Genomic DNA, 8,024 nt, shown 5'->3' with positions numbered 1-8,024 from the left:
GATTACATGTTTGTCGTAGTATTTTAGTGTTTTGTAACCTCGAGCAGAAGTAAAAATATTTTTCCATTTTCAGTCACTGGGCCTTTAATTTTCATTTAGAATCGGTAGATATATCAAGTCAAAGTCTTAATGAACCATTATGCTTCATATTGTTGTTGTTTTGAAAGTCCTGTGATATTTTCAGATTTTGATCATATGATTATTAGAAACATAGGCATTGATATTCGGATGCACTAATTCGGATATATGGAACTAAATATCTATGTTTTAGTACATTCATACACTATTTTTAATGACATGCTATGTAATAAACTCGGTAGTGAGGGTGGGGGATGAGGTGTGGTGTTAAGTTTTTATAAAACCAGCTACAACCCGTAAGTTAAGTGTATTGTTTAGTTTAAACTGATTTATTTTATCTCGATTGAATATTAAGTACCTACTACTTATATGAAACGCTATCGAGTCCGTTTCCTTGGCCTAGAACCAGTACTTGGTGTCTTTGGCGGAGATCTAAAAAACGCTCCCACAGTGGGGATTGAACCTGTGACCTAGTTGCTAGGCGGACAACATATCCATTACACCACTGCGACCTTAGTTAAGTGTATACATACCTGTAGTTCATACACACTGTAACATCTTGAGGTAGTTCTTCATGAATGCTCTAAGATTTTATGAGTACATACATACAGCTCAGCGGGTCAATAGGTGGGAGTTGGATTATTGAAACTACAGCTTAAGGGTGAAGTAAAAAAATGAATGAATATATTATATATTGAATAAAGCTATGTACTCCTGTACTCCATTCCCTAATGTCAAACTTATCCCAAAATTTTACAAATTTGTTTCTCAGCTTGATGTAAGTTTTCATTTTTACATATACTGAATGATCATTAATGACTATGACTGTTTTTGTGACCAAAATACAGCTCCATTTCCAATGTAAATAAATTATTTTTTCAATCTAAATAGCCCTGGCCGAAATCCAAAAATGATGAAACATAACATTATTATGAGCAATAATAATATTCCTTTAATATTTGCCTGCTCTGCATGTTAAAAAAATTTGTTTTGTATAGACCATTGCAATGATACTGTTTGGATTGAACTTAAAATTGAAACCTCGAGCAGAAGTAAAAATATTTTTCCATTTTCAGTCACTGGGCCTTTAATATTCATTTAGAATCGGTAGATATATCAAGTCAAAGTCTTAATGAACCATTATGCTTCATATTGTTGTTGTTTTGAAAGTCCTGTGATATTTTCAGATTTTGATCATATGATTATTAGAAACATAGGCATTGATATTCGGATGCACTAAAATTGTTTACTAATAATTCAAATTAGAAAATGCAGCCTGAAGTTTGACTTTCTCAAATTTTTGTTCAAAACAGATCATCAGTACAACATACACAAGAAAAGCTGTTTATCAATAAAATGAGTTTACGGTCAAAAGTAAAGACTAAGTTGCAACAGCATAAAGATGAGAAAGGAGCATTTCATTTAAGAAGATTACGGACACAGTTAAGTGATGAGGTAAGCTCTTTGTTTTTTATTAAACAAAAAAATAAACATACCTTTGTTAGAGTATTTTATCTAAAACGTTATTAAGTGATCAGGTAAAATTTGTGTATACTTAACAAAATTCTTAATATAACTTTGTTTTTTTACTGACATTATTGTACAAAATCACTATAGAATTTAAAAATAAATTTATAATATGAATATATACCCATCAAATTCAGCCAGTATAAATAATGAGCTGTGCAACCATATTTTTAGTGTGTTTTTTGTATGAAACAAATGATAGATATTGGCCTTTTAAAAGATATTACAATGTGTTCACAGGGTTTAAAATAATCACTAGTATAATAATGAGGTTAAATGATATGGTTTTATATAGCTACCAAAAATCTGCAAAGATGATCAAACATAATACATATACAGTAAAAACTCTCTAAACAACCACCTCATCATCAGGACCAACTTGCTATGATGTCCACATTTCTCTGAAATTTTCCTTCTTTATTTCAATGGTCGTTACACTCACTGATCCTACCAACCCACCAAAGGCTATTACGACCGATTAAATCAGTACCAATCAACAAAATTGCTCTAAATTGACAACCGCAAAATGATGAGTAACTTTCACACCTTTAGTCCATACATGCCATAATTTTTTAGGTCCAAAGCGGGACATTCCATAAAAAATTGTCGGGACATTTGACCAAAAAGCGGGACACCTTAAACGATTTATCATTCCACCTTTACTGTAGTCAGTTTAGTACTAACAAATACTCTTAATACTTTTATTCAAGACACAAAACATCTGATATTAAGCATGGAATCTTAAACATAACAATAACAGTTTTATAAAATAAGACAATAGCAAACAACGAAGATAATATTCATCTTTTTATAGTACAAAATCTAGAACATTACGACAACATTATATTAATTTCAATGGCAAACATTAACGCAGGGGAGGCTATCCAGTACACTGAAAGTACGGGTTACAGTAAACTATCTACCGAACAGTTACATCAGTTACACACGGAATGCGCGGCCGTACACATTTCCGAGGTAGGTTTTTGGTGGAAGCAAACCGTCTTTGTGCTCATTTTAACTGTCAACAACACCTCAACCGTTTTTACACCAACAAAAACAAAAGGACAAAAGAAGTCTATGGATGCTTTACTCGAATTATTTTTCTCTAATGTTAATAATCATTTTTGTTTTCTTCTTATATACACATATTAAACTGAATTGTGAATTGTCAGGCGCTGTATTGGGGTAGTGTCAAACTGTCATGAATAGCAACACGTTGTTTTTATTACAATAACACAAGACAAGATGGGTACCACTTTTACTGTTTGTTGCGATGTTTTTTTAAGCATGTATCTATGCGCAGTTTGTTACTTGTCAATTGTCGCGGCTTAATTGGAGTAGGGTCAAACTGTCATACATAGCAACTCGTGGTTTTTAGCTTAATTGGAGTAGGGTCAAACTGTCATGCATAGCATCTCGTTGTTTTTATTACAATTACACCCAATTACACTAGACAGGATTGGTATCACTTATTGGACTGTTTGTTGCGATTTTGGTATATTGCACATTGGGATTATTCCGCTATTTATGAACTAAACATTGAATGTAAAAGACTCATTAATGACGTAGAGTTAATTTTACAAAAAAATTGTTTTGTAAACCGTTTCAAACAAATACAAAAATAAACACATTTTCAACATTTATTTCATTATAATACAACTATCGATAGCAATAAGCGACCACTATCTTGAAGACCAGCATGGTGTGAAGGCCTGATGAAATCAATAATTAGCCGATAAATCGCTGATAAGGTGTCATAATCAACACTGGTACACACGATAAGTAGAATCGGATTGCTAATTGGGGGCAATAAAGGGATTAGCGGGGGTAAGTGTTAGCGAAAAAGAGCTTGAATAGCGAATTTTATTGGGAACCTATAGACCTTACATCGTTTTTTGCGAATGTCGGGACAAATCGTCTCATATCGGGACGGCGGGACAAAGGGCCCAAAAGCGGGACTGTCCCGCCGAGATCGGGACGTATGGCATGTATGCCTTTACTTGACTGGGGGTTGTGTTTTGATTGGGTTTGTTTATGAAGCAATTGTGACACGATTAACCACAACAGTATTAACATCGACTGCAAGATGTTAGATTTTCCACCCTTTTTTTTGTTTAAGCCTTGATTCTTTATTGATAATTAGCTAATTTTATCCAGTCTTTGATTGGTAAATAAGTTATTGTTTGGAACACACTCTAAAGATTAAAGACGGCGAGTAATTGTAACAGTTAGAATAATTGAGTAAGATGGTTTTGTTCTTGATGGATATAAAAACCGACCTATTTGCCATATCATTATTCAAAAATGGATGAATGAAAATGGAACAAGTGGTGTTTAAAAGAAAAAATTATTAAATCAATGCGAGTATAGGGAAAATCTCAATGGCAGTTCGCCGACTTATTTGGCATTGGAAAGAAGCAAATGAATTTTTTTTTCTCAGTCCCTCAAAAACATTATTTTTTAGGCTCCGTTCCGTCATTTGATAGTTGGGCATTTATCTGAAAACAAAAAATGCTCATAAAAGTGGTTCTCCTTTTGTTTCATAATTTTGTATGGATTTGTTATTGTGTCAGCTGGATCAGTGAATTTTTTATCAGCATTAGCCATTGAAAAATTTGCGCTAACAATTGACATTGCTTCAGTTCTTTAAAAAGCTTGAAATACTTTTTTGTACAATGTATTGATTGATTACTGTTATTTTGCATGCAAAAAGATTAAAGTGCATTGAATATTTACCATTTGTATTATCTGTCCATCAAATTCATGAACTCAGCATTAAGACCACATCGCTATTAAGACCACTTTTCAAAAGTCCCAAAGATTGTTTCAATAGCGAGGTTTCACTGTAACTTTAAAACAGTAACACTTTGAACATTGTGTTTACAAAAGTTATCATATAAAAAAAAGCATTAATATGTTCAAAGTTTCAAATAACCTTACACTTTTAAATGTTAATGTTGGAATACCGAATACAGCCATTTATAAAAAGATCTATGAATCAAACGAAGTGATCAAAATTTACAAATAAACATATTTATTTATTTATGCTAGAGCTCAATAATTTATTTGTTTTGTCTTCAGTTCTTTGATGTTAATGATGATGAAGACATTCTGTCTGTGAGTGGAATCAACCCAGAGACTGCCAACACAGGCACCAGAAGTGAAGAAGAGTCCAGGAAAAGCTCCACATTTGTGACAAAAGTGGAGAAGGAAATCTTTGAAGAACACCTGGCACAACTTCAGGAACAGTTGGTCTCGGCCATGATTGAAAATAAAGCTATGGGTATGATGTGACCTTAATTTCTTATTTTTTTAAAGGCCTTTACAAATTCTGCAGTAGATTAATATTTGATGGAGCTGCATATTCTGTCATAGTCCTGTTGTGACGGTGGATTAAATGTTCTGTTAAAATATACTTTAAAACTTTTGCTTATGCTGGAAATATTATTTTTGAGTGCGAGTTTTCTTTCTGGGTATGGCCTTTACTTGGCGTTATTAAGAAAAGTCCTCTTCATGCTTTCTTAAGTGGACAACAATGCATCAATCTTGCAACTTATAATCTTTATCTCATGCAGTTTTAACATTTTGCACAGCACAACATATAACATGTGTATAAATAACAATGGGTATTATGAACATTTAAATTTATCTTAATATAATTAAGGTCAAAGTTCCATCAAGATAATCAGATTTTCAGTTTATTGCCTCTTATTCCTGGCTAGTACCGGTAACATCCCATTTAAAAAAGTCATCACAGAGAGCTCTATAAATTGGCATGTTAGTAACTTTGCTAAAGGTGTTCAAATCTTTGCATTTCTTAACATAACATAAAGGGCATAACTTTTGACAGTAGTGAATTTGATGAGCGATCCTGTTAGACCCTTTATAGTCTAAAGTGGATATTTTAAACTATAAAAGAACAGGAAAATCCACAAATTTAAAAATCCACAAATTTATCACAAATCCACTAAGTGGATGTGTGGATGCAATTAAACAAACTATAAATTAAAGGTATTGTTAACATTTCATTGAAAAAGTACTGCTAACAAAGTTTCCTCAATTCAGCTGATGAGCTGAGCAAGTACAAGAAAGCAAATGCTGTGGAAACACTCTGGGAGGAGTTATCAGCCCTTCAAAAGAGAAACCGGGAACTAGAAGCTGCTCTCAACACAAGGTGACTTGTTATTATTTTGTACTACAGTTACTTATGGTTATTTTTGTTCAATAATGAAGCGTTTTTCCTTATTGATGTTCAAGCATTTGTATGAGTCATATTGGAACACAGTGGCATTGATTTCTTTTTGTTTTACTTGGAAAAATCAGAAATCATTTTGCAACATTTAACTGCACAGCAAGGCACCAAAATAGTACAGCATCACATATAAAGCATATTTGTTTGTTGAAGGGTTTTGGAATCTTGCATATAACAACTTTGAAAAATTGTTGGAGTTTTAAGACACTAAAATGTAGGAATTTTAGTTTTAAATATTGTTTAATCTTGATTTGTCTTACTTCTCCTTTTTATGCCCCCGGATGGAAAGATCAGGGGTATATTGTTTTTGGCCTGTCTGTCTGTCTATCATTGTATGTGTGTGTCCAAAAACTTTAACCAAAACTTTAACCTTCGTTTAAGTTTGGTCATATATTTTTGAATACTTGATATTTGGCATGCATGTGTATCTCATGAAGCTGCACATTTTGAGTGGTGAAAGGTCAAGGTCTTCCTTCAAGGTCAAAAGTAAAAACATACAATCCAAGGGAAGTAATAAGCTTTAAAAGGGAGATAATATGTAAACCTGCCAAATGATGAATTGAAATTTTATTAATTTCAAAGCGGCGCAATAGGGGGCATTGTGTTTCTGACAAACACTTCTCTTGTTGTAAAATTAATGTAATGCAAAGTATTTTTTTTATAAAAAAGTTATTCTACATTAATAAACTGTGCAACATTATATACTTAATATAGGTTATTATACCACAGTAATTAGGTTTGAATCTTGATTCATAGACTGCAGAGCAAACTACTACTACTACTCTCAAATAATTAAGAATAAACTTCAAAAATTAAAAAAATATCATCACAGCAAAGATGTGCAAGAAGATTGTTTTCATTCCCAGTGATCTTGCTATTTCTGAGTAATTTCCCTTTGAACATAGCTGACAATGCGATGCTGTGGTATTAGTCACATTTGTGATTGATGTCTATGTTAATAAATTCAATTTCTCCTGTCCTGCAGTAGACATTGGAAGAAACAATGAAAAAAGCTTTTTCATGCTTTTCTATGCCCCTGGCATCTATTTCCCTCTGTCCGTTCCTTCAGTTTTTGAGGTTAACCCTGGTAGTTTCATATACCATCCATACCAGTTCCTGTTAAGCTTTGTTACTTAAATGGATGTTATATGTGAGATCGTTCCAAACATCCATATGACCTGACCTCATTTTGACCTTGACATTGATCCAATATTTTACTTATTCATTATTTAATTCAGAAGGTTGAAGTTCTTATTGAAACTAAAATGACCCGTTTATTATAACATCAGTCGTGCTTCTTACAAAGCTTTTTTACTTACAAAGATGGTTTCTATTAATACTATCAATATACCCACATCATTTGACCTTTGTTTGACTTAACTTTGACCTGCTATGGGCTAAGAATTATTGAGGTCTTAATTCATTGACATGGACCTACTTTAGGAATTCAACTCATTCAGAAGTTCAGTATTCTTGGTTAACCAAATTTGACTTTTTGATTAAAATTAACCCTTTCCCACTGAGAAGCAAAGACTTAAGTGCATAAAACCAGAACAGGCTGCAAGTAACTCGCAGTCTGTTCAGTTTGTTTGCTGTTTACTGCTCATCAGTTTCTAAGGTTTAAAAATTGAAGCCTTTAAAACTTGAATCTAGAAAGAAATGTCTTAAATGATATTTAACTTTCAAAGGGATTTCAAATGCGTCAAAGTACGTATCTAAGTGGTAAAGAGTTAATACAAATTACTAAAAAGCTTTAATACTTCCATCCAACACTCCACACACTTACATCATCTGACCTTATTTTGATCTTGACATTGTCCCAACTTCAACTTAAGACTTATTCATATGGATGATTTTATACTGAAGAGGCTTCCATTAAAAGTGTTTATTGCACGCAGCATCTTGTGAATATCATCGATTTAATAATTAATTGATCTCATTTGAATTGTATGTTTTAACAGAGGGCAGAGTTCGGCAGACAGGTCTGTTCATAGAAGACGTCCAGACATACCGACTGTTGATTTCAATGAAAATGTTGACAATGATACAGGTATTTTAATACATGTTTTACTATCCATGTAATCATTTTAACCATGTAAACAGAGTTTGAGGAGATATATCCAAGTCACTCTGTTGGTTGGCTGGATAGTTTGTTGAAAAGTCAGTC

The sequence above is a fragment of the Dreissena polymorpha genome, chromosome 5 (assembly GCF_020536995.1).
Source record: "Dreissena polymorpha isolate Duluth1 chromosome 5, UMN_Dpol_1.0, whole genome shotgun sequence".
NCBI lineage: Eukaryota > Metazoa > Mollusca > Bivalvia > Myida > Dreissenidae > Dreissena > Dreissena polymorpha.
This window is presented reverse-complemented; position numbering follows the sequence as displayed.